The sequence below is a fragment of the Eucyclogobius newberryi genome, unplaced genomic scaffold, assembly GCF_026437365.1.
Source record: "Eucyclogobius newberryi isolate DKJ021-1_F unplaced genomic scaffold, fEucNew1.0.hap1 SCAF_22, whole genome shotgun sequence".
NCBI lineage: Eukaryota > Metazoa > Chordata > Actinopteri > Gobiiformes > Gobiidae > Eucyclogobius > Eucyclogobius newberryi.
In genome coordinates this window covers 3,253,032-3,274,703 of record NW_027315857.1, presented here as the reverse complement: position 1 = coordinate 3,274,703, position 21,672 = coordinate 3,253,032, and the positions used below count along the sequence as shown (strand labels likewise).

Below are 21,672 nucleotides of genomic sequence, written 5' to 3'. Positions count from 1 at the left end.
CTGTTAATTCAAGATGGCACCAGTGAAGGCTGTTAGCAACAGTCAGCAACTTTGGCTAAATAAACTGGCTCTGTGGACATGGAACGTCACTTTGCTGGAAGGCAAAGAGCCTGAGTTTGTGCCGGAGGTTGAGCGTTAACGACTTGATATAGTGGGCATTACCTCCATCCACAGTTTGAGCACTGGAACCCATCTCTTTGAGAGGGGCTGGATGCTCCACTTCTCTGGCGTGGCTCACAGAGAGGCGGAGAGCTGTTGTGGGCTTACTTGTAGCCCCACAGCTCAGCCACCCGATGTTGGAGTTCACTCTAGTGAACTAGAGGGTAGGGTTTGGTATTTTTTGTTGGCCGACCACGGTGCAAAGTACCCAGGCTTCATGGAGTCTCTGGGAGGGGTACTGGGCAGTGCTTCGACTGGTCGCTGTTGTTTTACTGTGGGACTTCAATGCCCAAGTGGGTAATGACAGTGTCACCTGGTGAGGGGTGATCGGTTAAAGGACTTTTGTGCTAACCATGGTTTGTCCATGGCAGGCACCATGTTAAAGCCCAGCTCAAGGCTGTCCGGTCCCTGTATGACAGAATGAGCAGGAGCTGTGTTCACATTAATAGCAGTAAGTCAGACCTGTTCCCAGTGCGTGTTGTCATCAGTTAAGTCAAGACTAAAGATTATTTTTTTATAGAAAGAATTTCTAGACTGAGTCAAGATGGACAGCATTCTGGGCAATTCCGCCAAATTGGTGCCATTTGTGTCCAACACAGGTTACATTTTTATTATGCATAAACATTTCCTATAAAATACATTTTATTTTTAAGTATCATTACTAGTCCAAATATGGTAGTGTTTTTCCATGCCTCCCCCACTTACTCAAGAGAGTGACAATCAATGTTGATATTGATTGAGTCTAGGGCATCACCAATTCTCTATATCAAATATCAAGGTTAATTATTATCAATAATCAATTGAATATTGATAAACAAACTATTCATTATTTATAATAACCTGAAGGTTCGTGAGTGTGTAACACTGACAGTGACTAGTACTGGAAATAAATGATAAACTTAACCAAATGAATTGTGTTTTGTGAAGATTTATTTACCAAACATTTAAAAAATTGTGCCATTGATCATGCAAATGAGGCTTAGACTGTGATCTAGAGTTGAGGCTAAGAAGTTTGTCTGTCTAACTGTGAAACATGTGCATCTATACGGCCAGAAGCCGGAGTTGTGTGATCCAGCTGAGATGGGTAGTGATGTTGCAGTGATGGAGCTGATGCCTCCAGGGGTTCAGGTCTGCAGGTGTCACTCTGGGAGGGACATGGGCCTGAAGCTCTGGCCCTCACATCGTCAGGCTGAAGAAGCATTGGATTCTCGTTGAGAGGAGCGAGTGATGGTCTTAAAGGCGCATGGTTATCACAGATTAAGGCTGAGGCTTAAAGTTGTTAAATGGAAAATGCAAAAAAAGGTCCTTCACTTGAGTTTACGTGTGGGAACATTAGCCAAGATATTCTCAGGTCACAATCTTGTCATGTCACATAATTACTAATTATTGATACGGATACGGACTATTTGAGCTACTCCCCTCAGGCAGGAGGCTACGACCAGAACCTTTCTCCACAAGAACAGTTTCTTTCCATCTGCCGTTGGACTCATGAACACTTCTGAAACACCTGTCACTTTAACTATAATTTAATCAATCACTCACTGCATCGTTCTATCCTGTATCAAATCTGTCCTTTTTTGCCTAAGTCTCGTCCAAGATGGCGCCACGGATGGCAGCCTTGGCGCTTCACTGCTCGTTGTTTTGTCTGTTTTTGTTAGTTAATTGTGTGTCTGCGTGCTCTTACACCCGTGAAGAGCTCTTATCTATCAGAACCACAACTCCCACGGACACAGCTCCAGTTTTTTTAGTATCTGCTGCAGAAATAGCTCTCATTTTGGCTAAAACCGTGAGACGCAGAAGAGGGAAAAGAGCCGGGGTACTCACGCGCATGTGTACTTTCTCCCCTGCTCTTCTCCCTGTACACAAACTGCTGCACCTCCAGCCACGACTCCGTAAAACGAATCAAGTTTGCGGACGTCACCACCCTCATCGGGCTCATCTCAGACAGGGATGAGTCTGCCTACAGGAGGGAGGTGGACCGGCTGGTGTCCTGGTGCAGCTGTAACAACCTCGAGCTCAACGCCCAGAAAACAGTGGAGATGATCGTGGACTTCAGGAAAGTCACAGCCTCCCAGCCCCCCCTCACCATCTCAGACTCCCCCATCACCACAGTGGACTCCCTCCGCTTTCTAGGCACCACCATCACCCGGGACCTCAAGTGGGGGCCCACCATCAGCTCAATCATCGGGAAGGCCCAGCAGAGGATGTACTTCCTGCGACAGCTGAGGAAAGCCAATTTGACAGCGGAGATGATGGTGCAGTTCTACACAGCCATCATAGAGTCCATCCTCACCTCCTCCATCACCGTGTGGTACGCTGGAGCCACAGCAAGAGACAAACAGAGACTACAGCAATTGAGCGCACTGCTGAGAAGGTGACCGGCCGCAAACTCCCACCTCTGTAGGACGTGTACGTATCCAGGGCTCTGGGACGTGCAGAGCTCTGGGACGTGCAGGTCAGATCACAGCTGACCCTTCTCACCCTGCACACGGACTATTTGAGCCACTCCCTTCAAGCAGGAGGCTACGGTCCATCCGGACCAGTACCTCCCGTCATAAGAACAGTTTCTTTCCCTCTGCCGTTGGACTCATGAACACTGTCTAAGCACCTTGTACTCATTGCACTGTTCACTTCTATTGCACTAAACTTTATATTTTATATTTTATTTAGAAAGTACATATCATGCCGTCTCTGTATGAAGTTCTGATTCTGATTCTGATGTCTTTGCACCGACCTGGCCCCAAAAGGGCCAAAAGGACCACAGAAAAGGCCCTTGAGTCGAGCCTGTATCAAAGCCCTCCTTTCTGGGCTAAGTCTTGGCACCAACCTGGCCCCAAACAGGCCAAATGGACCAGGCGAGAGTCCCCAGAGACTAGCCTGAATCCATGCCCTTATATCTGGGCTAAGACACGGCACCAGCATGGCCCCAAAAGGGCCAAAAGGTCAGGCTCTGTGGCCATTTCCCTTGTCCTTTTCTATAACTACTATACTATAATATAATATATTTGCGAGTAATCCTTTTCGAGGATGCTGGACATAAACTGAAGAAAAGGAACAGACTTTGTTTGCGAAAATGACATGAGTGTGGCACCTGCCAAGGTGAAGCATTTCTGAACTGGTCTCTGAAAGGCAACAGCAGAAGTCACACTGATTTGCAGTAAATATTCATTATTATGTTTAATAAAACATAATGATGTTGATGCACAGTTCATTTTGTGCACCAGTAAAATTATATATATATATATATATATATATATATATATATAGATATAATATATATAGATATATATATATAATATATATATATATATATATATAATATGTATATATATATATATATATATATATATATATGTTTTGAATTAGAAAAAAATGTGCTTATGAAACTGGTGGGTTTCAGTACCTCCAAAAAGGTTAAGAACCACTGAACTAGATAGTGAGACATTTTATTAGATAGCCACTACATTTGCATATCTTTGCGTTCAGTTTGGAAATCTGCACGAACACTATTAAAATGTTTCCAATATTTTTAATACATATTTTTTTAAGGAACGTCAATTTTTTTTTAAAATTTTCCAGAATTGTAATTTTATTTAAAATTCACCCTGACCACAACGGTTATGAACAAATTCATATAATTTCATTGCACATGGGTTTTGTGTCTTTTGGTCAAATTTGAAGTGTTTTCAACGAAAATTGTAGGAGGAGATGCCAAAAGTATGACAAGGTGAAGTCATTTCCGGTGAGTGCATCATGTTTTCAGAGTTGTTCGTTCGCTACTGTCTATCGATAACCCACAAATTATACACACTATTTTAGCCTCATATACACAACAGTGAAAGTTCATTCGGAGCCTCGTACAGCTCACTTTTTTTCAGTATTTTGTGGATTAAAAGCCCCCTTGCTCTCTAGTCCCAGCCTGAGCTTGCCTTGCCTAGCGTAGCAGCTAGCGTCATGGCTGAATCTTCCTCTGCCCTTACCTGCTCCTCAAGTTGTCATATGTTGAGTCAGAACCCTGGCTCTTTCTCTGACGACAGGTGCGTGAAGTGCAGTGTAGTGGTAGCTTTGGAGGAGTTAAAAGCGCAGATCCGCTGTTTAGAGGAGCTTAAGTCTAGCTATAGCCAGGTTGTAGCATCAGGTTTACCATAAGCAGTATTCGCGAGGCTAAGAGTAGCCCCTCAGCGCCTCCCGTGCAGCCGGGACTAGATCAGGAACAGAATAGGGACCAATTTGTGGCAGTTTGGGGGGAACGAGGCGCTAAACGCCAGTCTGTAGTGCACCGTGAGCTGGTCCATTAAAGGCGCTGTTTTGTGTCTAAAAGCAATATAATTTGTTTAAATGAATTATCTTATTATTATCTTGAGTAAAAGAATACTATATATATATATATATATATATATATATATATATATATATATATATATATATATGATACTTTGTCTGGCACAGCCTGCACAGCCAAAAATGCTAACTAATGCCACTTAGAAGCTGTTTTATGAAACGTTTATGAAAATTGTTTGTGTTTTTATTTCCTCTAAGTCATTGTATTATCATTACCAAAAGTGGAAATAAAATGTGTTTACTAAATTAAAAAAAATACAAAAACACGGTCATGTCAAATAGCCCCCTCCTATATTTTGCATCACCAGCCGCCACTGCGTCACACGGCCGCTGAATGGACTCGTGACACTCAGTAATTGGAAGTTTCATAGTTAGAGAATGGTGACATCGAAGGAAACCTTAGGCTTTTAAAGCAGAGTACACAGAGGTTCCGCCAAATCGTGATTCATGCAGAGGTAATGACGCCCGGCAGAGGCAATCAGAGGTGCTCAAATTAGAATTAGTGGTAGCGGTGTGTGAATTGGCAATGTCGATGTTAGGTAATATTGTCTGGTCCCTTGCCCAATCGGAGCAATGCTGAATTGTACAGCCGTCTTTTAGCATTCAACAGGTGGTTATCTGGTGCCCTCAAACAATGTAGTCTTTGTTGAAATTTGGAGTGCGTTTTGGGGAAAGCCTGGGCTCATACACAGGGATGGAATCCATCCAACTTCGGAGGGTACATCCCTATTAGTTAGGAATTTGACAGATAGCCTTAGTGGCCTAAAGTGACCACCCAGTGATGAGCATAAACATCATAAACTTTTATATCATAAAAGTTCAGAAAAAGCACTTAAAAGAAACAAAATCATGGCTAAGTATTGAAAATAAACAGAAATGATCTTAGTTTTCTTACAGTACAGAAGCATCAAACAAAGGACTAAACTTGCACTAAACCAGGACAAAAACAGTTTTTAATAAGGTCTAAACCAAGTGTAAAGAGGTATTAAACGTGAAGCTTTTAATACTTCACGTTTAATACTGAAATGTGTAATACTGAAACGTGTTTCAGTATTAAACGTGAATGGAGGGGATGGAGGGGGAAAATAATCCAGATAAAATAAATAAATAAATACACTTGCATGTGATCACGACAGTAATTGCACATGAATATGTGTCACGACAGTAATTGCACATGAATTGCACATGAATCACAACAGTAATTGTACATGAATATGACAGTATTGCGAGTGTTCAGGACTAACAGTGTTTGTTATAAAGTCTGACAGCGAGGGTGGATCAGTCTCTCACCGAAGCTGCTCTTCAGAGCGGACAGAGTGTCCTGCAGAGGGTGACACTCATGGTCCAGCATAGATGTGAATCTAGCCAGGACCCTTCTGTCCCCCACCTCCTGCACCGAGTCCAGAGCACAGCCCAGGACGGAGCTGGACTTCTTGATGACTTTGTCCAGCTTCCTCCTCTCCCTCTCTGTGATGCTGCTGCTCCAGCAGGCCACACATACAGGAGGGCTGATGCCACCACAGAGTCGTAGAAGGTCTTCAGGAGTGGCCCTGTCACTCCAAAAGACCTGAGTCTCCTCAGGAGGTAGAGCCAACTCTGGCTCTTCCTGTACAGTGCGTCTGTGTTGTGAGTCCAGTCCAGTTTGTGGTTCAGATGAACACCCAGGTACTTGTATGAGTCCACTCTCTCAATGTCCCTTCCCTGGATGTTCACTGGTAAGGGGGCAGTGGGGTGGCGTCTGCGGAAGTCCACCACCATCTCCTTGGTCTTCCCCGCGTTGATGAGGAGGTGGTTCCGCTGACACCAGTCCACAAAGTCCTGCACCAGTCCCCTGTACTCCGCATCATCGTCGTCCGTGATGAGTCCGATGATGGCAGAGTCGTCAGAGAACTTCTGCAGGACACAGCTGTCCGTGTCATGTCTGAAGTCTGCAGTGTAAAGGGTGAAGAGAAAGGGCGCGAGGACAGTGCCCTGGGGCACCCCCACACTGCAGGTCCGAGTGTCAGACACACAGTCCCGGGCTCTCACAAACTGGGGTCGGTCTGTGAGGTAGTCCAGGATCCACTTTTTAATATTTGTTAAATTTCAATGTCTTTAGATTCCATTCCATGGAAGGCTCGAGCCAATAAATAACTACCAGGTATTAAAAATAGGTAAGCAGAGTTAAAAATAGACATGATATGTACAAAAAATAAATGCAATGCATGTAGTGCAATAAAAAGTGAACAGTGAGTGCAAAGTGCTTAGGAAGTGTTCATGAGTACAACGGCAGAGGGAAAGAAACTGTTCTTGTGACGGGAGGTTCTGGTCCGGATGGACCGTAGCCTCGTGCCTGAGGGGTGTGGTTCGAATAGTCCGTGTGCTGGGTGAGAAGGGTCGGCTGTGATCCAACCTGCACGTCCCAGAGCCCTGGAGACGTACAGGTCCTGCAGAGATGGAAGTTTGCGGCCGATCACCTTCTCAGCAGAGCGCACAATGCGCTGCAGTCTCTGCTTGTCTATGGCTGTGGTTCCAGCGTACCACACGGTGATAGAGGAGGTGAGGATGGACTCAATGAGGGCCGTGTAGAACTGCACCATCATCTCAGCTGGCAGCTTTGCTTTCTTCAGCTGCTGCAGGAAGTACATCCTCTGCTGGGCCTTCCCGGTGAGGGAGTTGATGGTGAGCCCCCACTTGAGGTCCCGGGTGATGGTGATACCGAGAAAGTCCATGATCATCTCCACTGTTTTCTGGGCGTTGAGCTCCAGGTTGTTCCCGCGGCACCAGGACACCAGCAGGTCCACCTCCCTCTAGTAGACGGACTCATCCCCGTCTGAGATGCGCCTGATGAGGGTGGTGTCGTCCGCAAACTTTATTAGTTTTACTGAGGCATGGCTGGAGGTGCAGCAGTTCGTGTACAGGGAGAAGAGCAGGGGAGAAAGTACACAGCCCTGTGGTGCTCCTGTGCTGATGGTCCCTGTGTCTGAGACATTCTTCCCCAGCCACACGCACTGCGTCCGATCCGTCAGGAAGTTGGTGATCCACCTGCAGGTGGAGTCGGGTACGTTGAGCTGGGAGAGCTTGTCCTGGAGTAGAGCAGGGAGGATGGTGTTGAATGCTGAGCTGAAGTCCACAAACATGATCCTGACGTAGGTTCCCGGGGAGTCCAGATACTGCAGGGGACCGGGGTTGGTATGGCAGAGGTGGCCACAGTCGGGGAGGGAGTGTCAAATCTGCAGTAGAAAGAATTTAGTTGTTGCGCCAGTTTTATATCGTTCACAGTAGGGGGGGCACGGGGCTTGTAGTTGGTGAGAAGCCAGAGCCCACTCCACACAGAGGTTGTTGTTGTTGTTTGAGAACTGCTGCTTCAGACGCGTATTGTAATGGGCTCTGGCTCGCGACACCTCCCTGCTAAACCTGTACTTTGCCTCTTTGTAGCGTTCTCTATCGCCGGCCCTGTGTGCTGCCTCCTTCTGCCACCTCAACTGTCTCAGTTTGGGTGTGAACCAGGGTTTGTCGTTGTTGAAGGTGACTTTGGTGTGTGTTGGTATAATGCTGTCCTCACAGAATCAAATGTATGATGTCACAGTGTCCGTGTACTCATCCAAACTATCTGTGGCAGCTCTGAAAACCTCCCAGTCTGTAACGTCCAAACACGTGTGTAGCTCCTCCACTGCCTCATTGGTCCACCTCTTAGAAGTCCTCACTACAGGTTTGGAGAGCTTTAGCCTCTGTCTGTACATGGGGATCAGATGAATCATGACGTGATTTGATGCACCCAGCGCGGCTCGGGGCATAGCACGGAAGGCGTTATTGATTGATGTGTAGCAGTGATCCAACGTGTTCTGCTATCTGGTCGGGACTTTAATGCACTGTCTGTACTTAGGTAGTTCATTGGTGAGATTCCCCTTGTTAAAATCGCCCAGGATTATACACAAAGAGTCCGGGAAGGAGTTTTCCAAGCTCCATACCTGCTCCGTGAGTGGGCGCGCCGCCTCCTGCGTGCACGCGCTCGGCGGGAGGTAAACAGCAGCTAGGATAAATGAGACAAACTCATGTGGACTGTAGACAAAATGTAAACAATCACAGTTATAAGCACACTCTGGATCTTGTCCTAACGTATGGAATAGAGATTAGTGACCTCATTGTCTTCCCTCAAAATCCTATAATCAGGGTAGGCCATAGGCTAGCTCTCAGAAAGGGCCTAGAAAATGACTTCCGTTCCAGGGTCCTGGGAAATACTTTTTGTTATGGTTTCTATCAAGTAAAATAGTTAAACTTCTTCCACCAAAATTTCCTCAAGAGGGAACTTTGCAGTTAGTGGGTAAATTGTCTGTTGAAGTTGGCAAATGTACGAAAATATGCAAATATTAGCCTCTCATAGCATCTTTCACTCAAATTATCTCAGAAAGTGAAAGGGTCACACTCTTCATTTTTGGCACATAGACAGACAATACAATGAATATTTGATATGTGAAATATCAGGTAGATGGGAGTGGTAGTCTTGAATTAGTCATATGTTAAAAAAGCCATAATTTCAAAATGATCTCATATTGAAACAAGCTCACCATTAGGGTTGTGTTCAAAATATCGATACAGCGATATGTCGTCACGGACTCCATATCGATACTGAGTCACAGTATCAATATTTATTTTATCTAAAAAAATAAAGTTTTGTGGCCTGTAGGCTTTAAACGAGGTGGAATAGTTTTTTTAATATGCTGTTTGTACTGTGCTCCTCTCAGTCGAGGTGAGAAAGAGCTTGTGGACCTGAAGCTGATCTGTGCAGAAGATTCTGCTGCAGCATGTTCAGACCATGAAACATACAATACTTTACTAGAATGTGTTCCTTATACTTCTATTTGGATCAGTTGGTTGGATGTATGAAGTTATTAGAGCAGAATGGATTTATAAAAAGTGCTTTGTGGATAAACATGAAATTCCATACATTTTCGTATCCAGACTAAAAATATTACCCGTTTGGTACATTTTTAAGACCCTTTTTTCAAAAATGTATCGAGATGCATATCGTAATGAGGGAATTGTATCGGAATATACAAGAATCAGGATATGTATCGTATCGCAAGGGTCTTGGCAATACCCAGCCCTACTCACCATTGGGCCTAATTTTTCACATGCTACATTTCAGATTCGACTTCATTAGGCCCCTTAACTGATACTAATAACAAAATATTAAAATAAGTTCAAAATTCTTTAATAATAAAAAATATCCCAAAGTAAACAAATTCAATAATCAAACAGTTAATATCACAAGCACCACAATAGGCTACAAGCAGAAAATAGTTTAATTATGCATAACCATCATACTATTAAATAAAAACTGTATCTGGACAAAAGATCTGGACAAATTGTGATCAAGGAGATGGTTTCCTCTGCAAAATCGATGTTATCGAGATGAAGACAGTGGGAACTTCAGGACTGAAGCCCTTAGGAATCTTCCTGCTGTACCTGCAGTTGGGCCAGACTACTTTCAAAGTTCATGATACTGTCAAATGATGCAATGTGACTGTTAGTCCAAGGGCCAGTGATTTTGGTGTTTGTTTATAGCCATCAGAAGCAAGATAGACTATATATTGGCATATGGACAGAAGCTTGAGTTCAATCTGGCCTGACACTTCTTGTAATTCGCCCAAAGTTGGATCTTCTGATGCTCCCACTATCCAGGAGGAGGTTAAAAAGTTCTTGAGGATATTGGTGACATTGGTGAACTCCTCAGAAGTAGGAGGCCACGTCCACTGCACACCTGGCTTTTGTTTAACAGCATTCTCGATTGCAATTCCAGCAGAGTACAATGTGTGGAGGAGGTCTCTTGTCTAGTCCTGAAGTCACAAACTCTGGGCTTAAAGTGACATTGTCTGTTTCTGAAGATCCTAAGTCACTTTCTGATGTAGGGTGTAAATCATCTAAAACAGTCCCAGTTGAAAGTGTTTCAACATACACAAGTTCACTCTTATTCCTCATAGTTGGCCGATGAAAGGTGATCTGAGGATGATCCGCTTGAATCCTTGACTTGAGCTGGTCGTTCCTGTCATTAAAAAGTACTAGTAAGCGTGATGTACAACAATTCTGTGGCATGCTGGTGAATGAGATTTCAAAGAAAAAAACATATATTGACTTCAGATATTCCCAGGTCAAGGCCTGTTCCTACAGAACTGCATTGATGATCCTCCAATGTGTTTTGGATTAGGAACATTTTTCATGGAGCCACAAGTTCATTATTCAGTCCAAAACAAAATCTTAAAATTGAGGCTCTTTGAAAAGGACTTTTTCCTGAGCCGAAAATCTAAATAAATTCAATAGCAAAAATATTTGTTTTTCAAATTATGTGTACCTGTAATTGGAGGCATCCAATGACTCGAGCTTCTGCACAATTTTCTGGAAGGTCTTTAGAAGACTTTAGAAGAACTTCTTGGTTGTCCAAAGTCCTCTTGATAATGACAGTATCACAGAATATCTTGTATGAGACATCAAATGTCTTTCTGACTCTGTGCAGAATGCATCATAGAATGACGATTAGTTTACGCGTAAATAACACTAGTCAATAATTAAAGCAATATCTAAGGAAAATAAGACCCTTGGCTAAAAATATCAATATTTAGTGGCTTGATTAAAATTTAAATATTCCAAGTAAGTTCACATTTTGTGAAAAAAAATATTTGGGGGATATACACGTCTCATGAATACATACCTTCCTGTTTCAGACTGATTCTTAGAAAGGAATCTAGTAGCTATAGTGATATCTGGCCTCCACTGCTACACAATCTTTCCTAGGGAAAGGACTAAAGCCACTATTAATACAAGTACAATGTATAAATAATCCCATGTAGGCCTAGTAAAGACATAGGGGTCTGGACTACCACTACTAGAGCTCAATCTAAATGTGCTTGAAGACTACTGTAGGCCTTAAAGGTCCCATAACATGCAAAATCGACTTTTCAGAGCTTTTAACATTCTTACATTGCTATTTGTGCTTCATATATGTACCCAGAGTGTTTTTTTTTTATTGATTCCCGCTATATTACAGACTATCTCCTTTCCTCGAATCTCCAAACTGACGGGGGGTGTCTACAAGACCGCGTCATAACCATAGGGATGCGTCATCATTCCCCTCCCCCTCCCCCCTCTATCCGATACGAAAAACCAGGAAATAAGAGCGCGATGGACGTAAGACTTCTATATATATATATATATATATATATATATATATATATATATATATATATAATCTATAGATATGTCTGTTCTGCGCACGCTGTAGAATAAACACCAGATTTATTTAGTCTCAAAGTAGTGTTGATCTGAAGTTCTATCGTTTCTCACTCACTCGCGCGGCAGGAGCGGCGCATCGCGGAGCAGACAGCTGTGGGGCTACGTCACGGGTGGGCGGGGGAGCCAGATCGCTCTTCGCAAGGGTGGGGGCGAATATCAAACCAAGCCGTCTGCATTTCCGGGTTGGTGAGGGGGTCCAAGGTCTGGGTGATATTTCTTAACTATTATGTTAAGGGTGTTGCACAACCCTTATTATTATCAATTATACACTTAGGATAGACTACGAAATGTGGGAAAAAAGCATGTTATGGCACCTTTAATGTGACTGCCTCACTTACAAAAACATCACAAGTTTTGATCTACTTTTGCTAGAATTTATAATTATTTTGAGTGACAGGGGAAGAAAATAAATAAAATACATTAAAATAGTAAACATATACCTACAAACATTGGAATACAAGACTGAAACATTCGAGATATTCCAAGATTTAATTACACAAAAATACAGACTTACCGCAATTTTCTGTTTCTGCCTTGGCCAATTTCTCCTTCACTCTCGTCCCCTTGACCGTTGTAAAGCTTTCCTTTTTCAGACAGACTTCAGGAAGAATTGCTGAAGATCCCTGAATCTCGGATTTCGAACGCAATCTCTCAGGGGAAGGTCCTGCAGCAGCACTCTCTGGAAACATTATTGATATAGCTTACTATTCATGCACATTCATTTTTATTTTGATATCGTGTCATTATTGAAAATAAACATGATGACATGTCCCCAATATTTTCCCTCGGCCTATAAGATAGCATAGCTACCGTTAGTCATAAAAATGCATTTTAACTTGTTATTTCCTATATATTTTGTATATATAAATGCATATATAAATTGAGGTTTACTCACCAGTATGATCTGTTTCTTCAGTCTCTGCTTGGCATAGAACAGCTGTCTTTTGTCAGTAAAACTTTTGTAGCAGGAGGAATGAGAGCAGGAGGGACACTCACTGTCCAACATGTGTACGATGTGCAACACGGCGTTGTGCTCTCCCGTTCAGTGAGATCCACTCTTTTGCGATCGTCCTAAATGTGTCCCATCATGTCGAGTCATAACGCAGCTATTTTTGTCACAATTATCTACAATATGCAAACAGCACGCAGGATTTTCATCTGGAATCTGCGATGCGCTACCGAGTTCGACAGGGCGCCGCCATCTTTGTTTACAAAAAGACCGGAAATAAAATCATCATCCTTACCGCTGATTGGTCTGAACTGGGTCTGACGCTTCACACTCGTAGTGTAAAATTCTGACATTCAAAGTCGAAAGGCAAAATAAATGCAGGATTTCTGTTTGAAGAAACTGCAGGTAAGCATGCTGGTGTGCTACATTTTCAGAATATGTAAAGAGACTCTATTTCCCAGGACCCTGGAACGGAACGACACGATACAGAAGCTGGCCTAGGGGTGTCAAACTCATTTGGGCCGCGGGACGAATTTCGACGCTCAGGCTGGGTCGCAGGCCGAACATAACGTAAACCATAAAACTATTAAAAATATAAGAAATAAATAGCTTTATATAGCCTACGCTGTTTTGAAGCAATTACTGGATCGATAAAAAAAATTACAAAACGTTTGTTCTTATAAACTTTTTCTTATATTTAGAAAAACATGTGTAATTTCACCAATACTGTGCTTCAGTTTATGTGCATTACAACTTCAGAGTTGATCTACAGTTCTACACAGAGATAAACATTTGATTTTATAACAAAATAAACTTCTCAAGATCTAAAAAAAACTTTTAAATGTACTAACTAACATTTCCACGTCTGTGTAGTTATCTTTACACCTGAACTGACGGTTACCCCCCACGAGACCGAAGGTTCGCTAGTCCGAAGGTTCACTAGTCCGAAGGTTCGCTAGTCCGAAGGTTCACTGGTCCGAAATTTTGCTAGTCCTTAGGTTCACTGGTCCGAAGGTTCACTGGTCCGAAGGTTCCTTATAGGCTAAAGTGAAGGTGCGGACGGCATCGGGATGTAGTCAGTCTGTAAAATGCGCACGAAGCACGAAGACACGCACTGGGGCTCGTCACAACGTTGTGTACCAGCTGCTCACAGGAGGCACCTTAAGTTGTACTGTGTATATAAAAATAACATCTCGAATCCTCCGCTTTATGCCCTCATTTGATCATAAGAAAAATGTGTGAACAGAATCCTCCGTTCTATGCCTTCATTTTATCATAAGAAATATGTGTGATCAGAATCCTCCACTCTATACCTTCATTTGATCAAAGTATAGAAATGATATATGTATATATAGAAACGCGTGATCCAATCACCGTAGGATTGGTGGTCAAAAAGGAAATTCAGGTTGGCAAACAGGAGTGTCTACAGAGCCGCGGCGCGCGGCCGAAACTGCTGGGCTATTTGAGTTAATTAATTCATTAATAATACGATAAGGAGCTCAGGCTATGCACAGAAACAAGTCGGTTATGGAAAATACGTGAGTTTAATCATAAAAAGTGCATCAACACTAGAAAAGTCCAAAAAGCAGTGTGTGGGGCAAAGGGAGGCGAGGAGAGCCGCGAGTAGAGCCCACTGCGCAGACTCACACCTTCGGACTCGTGAACCTTCGGACTAATAAATCTTCGGACTTGTAAACCTTAAAATTTCGGTGAATTTTTTTAAATTTCGGTGAAATTTCGGACTCGTGAACCTTCGAACTAATAAACCTTCGGACATGTGAACCTTAAAATTTCTGAATTTTCGGACTCGTGAACCTTTGGACCAGTAAACCTTCGGACTCGTGGGCAGCCACCGAACTGACACACCACTAAACTTCTGCTCAAAAGTGCTTAAAGTGCACTTCTCCCTCGGCAGCTCACACGGCAGTGCAGCAAAGCCCCGTGGGGGAGAAGCGGCCACCGGCGGAATTGTGGGACGCGTAGTTTTAGCGATAAAAACGGTTACGGATGTAACTACGTTTCTATGAATCGATTTTAAAAAAATATATAATGTTTTGTTTTTTTATTAATATATTTGGCGGGCCAGATTAAAACGTATGGCGGGCTTTGGCCCAGATTTGGCCCGCGGGCCAGAGTTTGACACCTATGCCCTATATTGTCAGTTTATTCTTAAAGATCATCCAGCCCCACAGAATAAAGTTATAATGAAATGGACAATATTCGAAAAATCTATCTCAAAATTCTAAGAAATAATAGAGCCAAAATGTGTCTGACCGTGGCTAAACCAGTTACATGTCTACCCGAAGACATTTTGAGTCACAGATTCTGAAAGTGTGAATTCAAAGCTATCCAATGATGTCTCACTCATGTAGATCTGATCATATTTGAGTAAGTTGTGGTCAATTGAATGTATACAACTCTCAAACCCATTCACTGTGAAAACGGGGCTCAAAGTTTCTCACCTGAGAGCCCAGAGTCACAGGGGGGCTCATTTGCATCTCATTGAGATAAGCCCTCCCCCCTGTCACACTGACACCACCTTCCCCCTACAGCTGTCACTGAAGACTCAAGAGGAGTGTTGTTATTGATGGTAACTGGACTTGAATCAGAATTAGAAGTTACTATATTAAAATGGAAATACTTGGATTACAAAAGGCCCTGAATAGAATCAAAGAATCAGAATCAGAATAGGGTTCATTGCATTTGTCGATAAACATAATTCACAGGTGATTCAGTGCAACACAAACAACAAAAGATCAGATAAGATAACCTTTAATGTTACAACGCAGTAGATACAGGGGGAAAGGACAGATAACTTATAGGAAGTTTAAAAAAACACTCTTAATAGAAGAACTCTTATAAACAGATGCCACTGGTTCTGCTTCACAGTGACTTTCCACAAGCACCACACCTGGTCTCTTGGCATCAAAGCTGTAAACGAATAACAGGACATTTAAGAAATGGCTAACTATTTCACATAAAACACTCATTAACTATTTTTTTTTTTTTTTAACACAATGTGAGAGTTTCAATATAAATACCTGAAGTGCTGATAACTCTTGATCTTTGGAAGCCGTCTGAAGAAGGGACTCAGATGCTTCTGCCAGTCGAATTTCTTGACAAACACTTTGCCATCCGCTGTTCCAACAAGCTGTGGGATATTGAGGTGAGACTCAGGAGAGCTGTTTTCCACTGCCTGATGACAAGGGCGACATTGTACTTCAGTGCTGCTCTCTTAAGCAGAGAGCAGCACTGAAGTTTTGCCAGGCTAATGTTTACACATTACAGTAGTCAAATAATATAAACTAACCTCAGCGATGTCTTCCAAAGTGTCAACTCTGGTCTTCATGTATGCTCGCTTGATAAGTCCAAAGCAGGGGAGAATTTGGTGTGGCCAGCAATGAGGAAGTGGATGTCCATTGTGTAGTGAAGCTTGTGTCCAACACGCCAGGCAGCATACCACAACATGAAATTGTTTTTGTTTTGGCCACTGCAGTTGTCACAATGAAGATCCACGTATTTTTCTCCAACACCGAAGTTGTTGAAGAAATGATGCATGTAGCTTATGACTTCATTGCTTCCCTTACTTGACGACATGCCTTCGTCAATCAGGAAATTGACCTGCTTTTGCATCCCTTCACAGGAGACACCAAAAAGGCCACATTTTCGTGGAGTCAGGAAATACATTGGCCCCGGCTGCAGAGGGTTGGACGGAAAGTGTATCTGTAGTAGACAGAGAGAGAGAGAAAGGAGATTAGATTAATACATATGACATTTGATTAAGACGTATGTCTCTATAATTGCTATTCTTCATTTGCACTATTATTAGTACCTGCTGTGCAAAGTCAAAGCTGTAATGCATCCTGATATCTTTGCTTGCTGGCGGTGAGGGTCCGAAAGATAGCACATTAGATTCTGTTGTAGAGATCTGTGCGTGGCCTGCAGCTTCTGCTGTGTGGGAGAAGCTGTTTCCACATTGATCTGAAGCTTGATTTACAAACTGCAGGCTCACCTGAAAAACAGATGATGCTTATGGTTAATTATACTCTAATCATTAAAACATGAAAATCACCAAAATAATGTTTTACACTTACCAAGCTCCTTAGCAGACTTCACGTAGAGACCTTAGTCACATGGGTTGGGAGCAACTTCACATGCCAGTCCCTATGGCCAGGATGTCGACCAGGTAGCATTATGGAATGGACTTCTGTATAGTTTTATATAGTATAGTGCGCGCTTCTTCCTCAACCGTGGTGTTGCTCCATTTTCGTCATAGTGTTTGATTATGTCAGTCAGGGTGCCAATTCTGAAAAGAGGAAAAAAAGGATTAGGGTTAACAGTAATATGGGAATAACACGCTTCACAGATAACAGTTCACATTGTGACGTTAACGGTGTATTTAAGATGCAAAACGCGGAGATATTGGGACATCTGCCCTCGGCTAGCGGGGCTAGCTAGCTCACTTGAGATAACACGGCTCGTAAAAGGAAAACACTTGCAGAACAGCACACCAGAACATACACTCAAGTTTAAAACCGGCGCACATTAAAGTGATTAAAAGCGGGTGTTTTAGTCGCAAAGCTTACCTGGTTCAGCCGTCCTGTTGTCTCTCCCAACACCGTGCACAGAGAGACACACAGGAAGCTGATAATGGCCAGAAAAGCGCGTTATTGGTTCGAGTGACGCAGTGCGTGCGTGACGTGCGACGTACGTAAGCCACGTGACCAGAAGTGGTATCGGGAGTTGTAGTTTTTTTCTATTTCTAGTTTTTTTATTTTCTAAAACTAACGCAAAACACCATAAAACACACACAAAGCACCAACCACACAACCTACGGGTCAAGAAATACTACATAAGTATATAATTTGTACAGACAAAACGCCGAAAAATAACCCGATCACATAGCAAAGTTTAGCTTACAACTTAGCTCCGAATAGCTGCGTTTAGCTCCGGGCTGTGGGGCTAACAGCCGGTTTAATCACGAAAACTAACAAAGCACCATAAAACACACACAAAGCACGACCCACACAACCCACGGGCCAACCCAGGCCGAAAAATAACCCGATAACATGGTGATAACAGCAAGTAGTCACATTAAGCCCGTATTGCAGAGTGCACTGAAGCAACATGTTAGCTTAGCATTGCTCCACCGGAGCAGACAAGTAAGATTCTAAAGTGATCACAAGACCGCCTTAAAACACAGCGTTAAAGCAATAATTTTTAGTAGTAAAGTAAAAGTGTACCTGAGTAAACAGTTCCGTTGCAATGTAGTCCAGGAAATGTAAGCTCTGAAGACTGTGCTCTGCAGAGGGTCTGGAGTAATGAGAGGAAAACACGGAGCACGCAGCTGCCATGCGATTCACTGTTGATTGGTGGAAAATGTAAACAATACGTTGGCTAGAAAAAGGTAACGCCCCCCAGGAGAGCAGGAAAAAGACCCAAAAACTCCACATTTTTAACAGCTTAATGTATACGTTTAAGAAAACCAATAGTGTTATCTGAAGCACACAGGGGCTTATTCATAACTTCAACTAGCACATTCTGCAAAAAAACGAAAATCACCCATTTGAAAAAAAAAATATTTTTTTGGGTTTATCTCAGTTTCACCGAGGCCGACATGTACCGGCATTAAGGCTGCGGCGCCACATATTCAGTGTCATGTGATCCTTCTGAGAACAGCTCTAGTCCCAGTGTAAATGATCAATTTGTCGACCTGACCATGAATTCTCTGAAGTCTGCTCTTGATGTTGCAACTCCTTAAAACAGAGGGTCATTAGGCCAAAGCGCGCCTCCCCATGGTACAACGAAGAACTGCCTTCACATAAACAAAGAGTTAGAAAGTTAAAAGGATAATTTTGTCGCTCCCACACAGAAGAATCCCTAAAAGCATGGAAAAGCTGCCTACTGTCCTATAAGCAGGCTCTGCGTAAAGCCCAAACCAGATACTATTCATATCTACAAAAGTGTTACAAAAGTAACACTAAATTTATTTTTACCACTGTAGCCAGGCTAACAAACTGTCACAGCACAGTAGAACCCTCAATCCCAGCTTCCGTCAGCTCTGATGATTTCCTCCTATTTTTTAACAATAAAATAAAAACAATCAGAGATAAATTTGATGAAATTACCCCCGCTATTAGCCCTGAACTAATGTAATGTAAAACTAATGTCCCATATTATTCCATCAGTAAATTTAGAAAGGTTCACAGCTGTTGATCAAGCAGAGATAACTTCAGCCATTATGTCCTCTAAAAGCTCAACTTATATCTTAGACCCGACTCCAAGCAGACTCCTCAAAGACATTCTCCCCCTAATTATAGATCCTATTCTTAGTATAATAAATACTTCACTCGAAAGTGGCTATGTTCCACAGTCCTTCAAACATGCAGTAATTAAACCTCTTCTGAAAAAGCCTAACCTAGATCCCGACCTATTGGTAAACTACAGACCTATTTCAAATCTTCCCTTTGTCTCTAAAATCCTTGAAAAAGTTGTAGTAAAACAGCTTTGTCGCCACCTACAGGACAATAACTTATTTTAAGTCTTCCAGTCAGGGTTCAGAGCCCACCACAGCACTGAAACTGCACTAGTTACCCAAGTCACAAATGATTTGTTATTAGCTGCTGATGGACTGGTCTCAATCCTGGTTCTGTTGGACCTCAGCGCAGCGTTTGACACCATCGACCACAACATTCTACTGCAGAGGTTAGAATGTGACGTAGGTGTTGGAGGAACAGCCCTTAGCTGGTTTAAATCCTATTTATCTGATAGATACCGATTTGTTTATGTAAACCAGAGCTCCTCACCTTGCTCTAAAGTAACTTACGGTGTGCCAGAGGGATCAGTACTCGGTCCAATTCTGTTTACTCTTTATATGCTGCCGTTAGGCAACATTATCAGAAAGCATGGCATTAACTTCCACTGCTATGCAGATGACACACAGCTGTATTTATTAATGAAACCTGATCAGAGCGATCAAGTAGACAGACTTAGTGCTTGTGTGAAGGATATAAAAACCTGGATGACACTTAACTATCTGCTTCTTAACCCTGAAAAAACCGAGGTCATTGTGCTTGGCCCTAAACATCTACGAGACGCTTTATCCGAGCAGATAGTCACACTGGACAATGTCAGTGTAGCCTCCAGTTCTACTGTTAGAAACCTCGGCGTCTTATTTGACCAGGAGCTCTCATTTAAAGCACATATAAATCAAGCTTGTAAAAACAGCCTATTTCCATTTGCGCAATATAGCCAAAATCAGAAGAATCCTGCCTAAAAGCGATGCCGATGCGGAAAAAGTATCCATGCATTTGAAAGGTCTAGATTGGACTACTGTAACTCCCTGCTTGCAGCGTGTCCTAAAAGCTCCATAAAAGGATTTCATCTGGTTCAAAATGCAGCAGCAAGATTATTAACAGGACTAAAAGAAGAGAGCACATTACGCCGGTGCTCAGGGCCCTTCACTGGCTCCCAGTCGAGTTTAGAATCAAATTTAAAATTCTACTCCTGACCTACAAAGCCATGAACGACATGGCCCCATCCTACCTCAAAGATGCTTTAGTACCATATCATCCAAACAGAGCTCTTCCCTCTCAAAATGCTGGCCTTCTGGTGGTCCCAAGAGTCTCTAAAAGCACAGTAGGCGGTAGAGCGTTTAGCTACCAAGCTCCTATGTTATGGAATCAGCTCCCGGTCCATGTTAAAGAGGCCGACACAGTCTCTTCAGTCTCTGAAATCGCTTATGGTCAGGCCAGTTAGGAACAGAAATATAAACCTACAGTTTCAGCTACGCTGCCCTAGGAGCAACTATGCTGAGGGAAGTATGGCAGCTTGAGCACTATCCTCTCTATCTGACTACTTATTCTATCATCCATCCATCCATCCATTTTCTTCCGCTTATCCGGAGCCGGGTCGCGGGGGCAGCAGTCTAAGCAGGGACTCCCAGACTTCCCTCTCCCCAGACACTTCATCCAACTCCTCCTTGGGGATCCTGAGGCGTTCCCAGGCCAGCCGAGAGACATAGTCCCTCCAGCGTGTCCTGGGTCTTCCCCGGGGCCTCTTCGCGGTGGGACATGCCCGGAACACCTCCCCAGGGAGCCACCAGGAGGTATCCGGAACAGATGCCCCAGATGCCCCATATTCTATCAAACAATATTTTATATTTAATTCCACTTGCAAACTGTTCATTGCCTTTTCTTTTTCTCACTCTGAGGACCTGTGGACCCAGATGCTCCTCTCCTGGTGTAGCGGTCTCTACCCCGTATGGATAGTCCCTCATCTGCCTGAAGAGCGGGTCCAGCTCCACCGTCTCCCTCGCATCCGTCTGTCAGTCTGTAGGAGTCAGATCCCCCCTAGGTTTCTACTTTTTCCCCAAGGAGGTTTTTTGTAGTTTTTCCTGGCCGAGCAGGAGGGTCTAAGGACAGAGGACTTGCTTGATTCGTGTTTTACTGTGGCCCTCAGAGGCAACTGTTGGGCTGTGATTTTGGGCGTTACAAAAATAAAAATGTAAACTTTAATCAAAGCTACAAAAATGCATGCTTGTTTTGTTTTTGATAAGTAACATTTACTATTTACCATCAAAAATGGTAGCAGCCTAGGGATGCATACATAAACCCACGTTCAGGTTCAAGTCCGGATTCGAATCCAGAGGTTTAGGTTCAGGTCCGGACCGAATGAGTCCGGCTGAACTCATGCCATTTTTGCATAATGTTATAACAGCATAACACAAGCTACTTGGCTAAATTAAGTTGAAGACACATGAACAAGGACGACTATCAAACACAAGGCTTAACTGCAGACTGAAATAAACTCAATTTATCTGGTTTATTCACTGTTTATTAACAGAAGTTACAACTTACAAATCACAAGCTGCTAGCTAACACAAATTCATGTGTTTTACTAGAGGAACAACTTCCGAACAAGAGCAAGTTGAGTATTGGTATTGGGGCAGCTGT

At 43.0% G+C, this 21,672-nt stretch overlaps 1 protein-coding gene across 1 annotated transcript in view; it reads right to left on the bottom strand.

The window, feature by feature from the left end:
* dok1b (docking protein 1b) overlaps positions 1-21,672 on the bottom strand; it is a 48,614-nt gene that overhangs the window by 22,358 nt on the left and 4,584 nt on the right. The window lies entirely within an intron of this gene.